This window comes from Mus pahari, chromosome 23, assembly GCF_900095145.1.
Source record: "Mus pahari chromosome 23, PAHARI_EIJ_v1.1, whole genome shotgun sequence".
Lineage (NCBI taxonomy): Eukaryota > Metazoa > Chordata > Mammalia > Rodentia > Muridae > Mus > Mus pahari.
The window spans coordinates 11,812,185-11,814,576 of NC_034612.1; positions in this window are offsets into that span (position 1 = coordinate 11,812,185).

The window sequence follows — 2,392 nt, forward strand, 5'->3', positions numbered from 1 at the left end:
GAAGGAAGAAAGGAAGGAAGGAACTGAAGAAGGGTTGGGGGGTCATCTGCCTCCTGGAAGAGGAAGTGCCCCTGAAGGGGTCAGAATGGGTAGCCAAGAATTGGAGGATGTGGGACGTCCTCTGGAGCAGCATACAGGAAGAGGTCTGGGGCCCAGAGCATTCTGGAACAAAGGGAGGGCAGGTGGTGGAGGATCGGAGAAGACAGAGGAAGCTGTCTGGGAGGAGGCCGGAGGGGTGGTTAGAGCCAGCACAGGGAAGGCTTTGTGGTCGCCAGGGAGCAGGCAGTTGATCCTGTTACTGAATCCGTGTTACCCGGTCCCGCAGGAGTTCCCTCTCCAGGGGCCACTGCAATGAGGCTGCTCAGTGGCTAACAGAGCCCAGGACCCAGGGGGTGTGAGGAAGGGAGGGAGAGAAAGGACCCAGATGGGCAGCGGATGAGGAAGTGCTGGATTAGAGATGCGGTTTGGAGGCAAAACCATATCCCCAGGAACAGCCCAGCGCTCGTTCCCTAATTCCATTTTCTGGTCTTTCTAAGTCATGGTCCCGTCCACCCATCATCAGTCCCCAGCCCCAGAGGCATTGGTTACACGAAGCAGCTGGAAGGTGGCAGGACAGAGAAGGAAAATGCATTCTGGGTCAAGGATAGGACCTTACTTAGATAGAAGGACAGAACTATGCTAACTGCGGCAAGACCTGGCTTTGAGCCCTGGAGAGGGAACTCCTGCGGGACCAGGTGCGCCTGACTGTGGAATCCACAGAGATGCAAAGTTATCTTAGGTTATCTAGGCCTAGGGGGATGGGGACTGAGTCTCCCGTGTTTTGATGGTGCTAGGAATCGAACCTGGGGACTCACACACGCTAGACAGGTACTGTGCCACCGAGCTAGCCAGCCCCAGCCCTGGGCTCTTCTTCAGAGATAATAATAATGTTTCGTAGCTGGGCCACGATCATGCTTGCCTGGAGTTCTAGCACGTGGGATACGGGCAGGAGCAGAGCAAATCCATGTCCAGTCTGAGCAATATACCGAGGTCCCGCCTTAACAAACGAATGAACCTGCCCACAGCCAGACAAAGGTAGTGGCTTCATAACACTGGGAGTGCAACAAACACAGTCAAGTCAGTTGCTCTGAAATTGATTTTTCAAGTGAATTTCACTGTGATTAAAAAAACAAAAACAAAAACATAGCTGAGGGCTGGTGAGATGGCTCAGTGGGTAAGAGCACCTGACTGCTCTTCTGAAGGTCCAGAGTTCAAATCCCAGCAACCACATGGTGGCTCACAACCATCCGTAACGAGATCTGACGCCCTCTTCTGGAGTGTCTGAAGACAGCTACAGTGTACTTACATATAGTAAATAAATAAATCTTAAAAAAAAAAAAAAATAGCTGAGTGGTGGTGGTGCACACCTTTGATCCCAGCACTCCAGAGGCAGAGGCGAGCAGGTCTCCGTGAGTTCGAGGCCAGCCTGGTCCATAAAGTGAGTTTCAGGACAGCCAAGGCTACACAGAGAAACCCTGTCTTGAACAACCAAAACCAAACCAAAACAACAACAAAGCAAATACCCCCCCCCAAAATTACAAATAATAAAGAAAAAACATCCCATGTTTGCTTTTGATATTTGTCCCTTCAGTTTTTATGTGACTTTCCCTGGGGAGACAAAACAAATGTGTCCTTCCCCCAGATAGGAACTGTGACACTTCTGGAGAACAAAGTAGAGATTCCCCCAAAGTCCAATTTGGTGATTATTTACTGGGGTTACTTACAGAGAGCCTGGGCATGGGTCACTTACAGGAGTGTAGGTGACCCCAGAGCAGCCACGCCACCGAAAAGCTCCCCCGCAGCACAGACAATGAAATCCACGTTGCTGTATAGATGGAGACCCCCTCCTCCCCACTTCAGGTGACCCTGCATAGTTTATATACTCACACCTTCAGAGGTCAGGGGTCACAAGGACCCCTACAGCTGGGGCAGAACCACATATGATAGGGAGAGAGGCACTGAGATGTCAACGAACCCCACTCCTCTACTAGGAGGAAGCTCAACAGTCAACCTGCTTCATCCTCATGGGCCAGCCCTGTCCCCTGTCCTATCTCTGAAGCAATTGTCACAGCCAAGACACTCTGTGAGCGAATGCCTCCCAGGGCCACAGGCAACAAAACCCAGCTCATCTGAGCATAGGGGCGACCAGAGCAGGAGGGGGCATAGCTGAGTCCTCCAGTCAGTGGCTCCATGTGTGTATGCCAGTGGCCGCCATGTTGAATCCAGTCAGGCCAGGACTGACTAGACAGGCTGACCACTGGATAGCAGCTAAATGGCGCTTAAGACAGGCCACCAACGGATAACTGATAGGCAACTGACCTCTGACTTGACTGACCTCTGAATAGACTGCCTG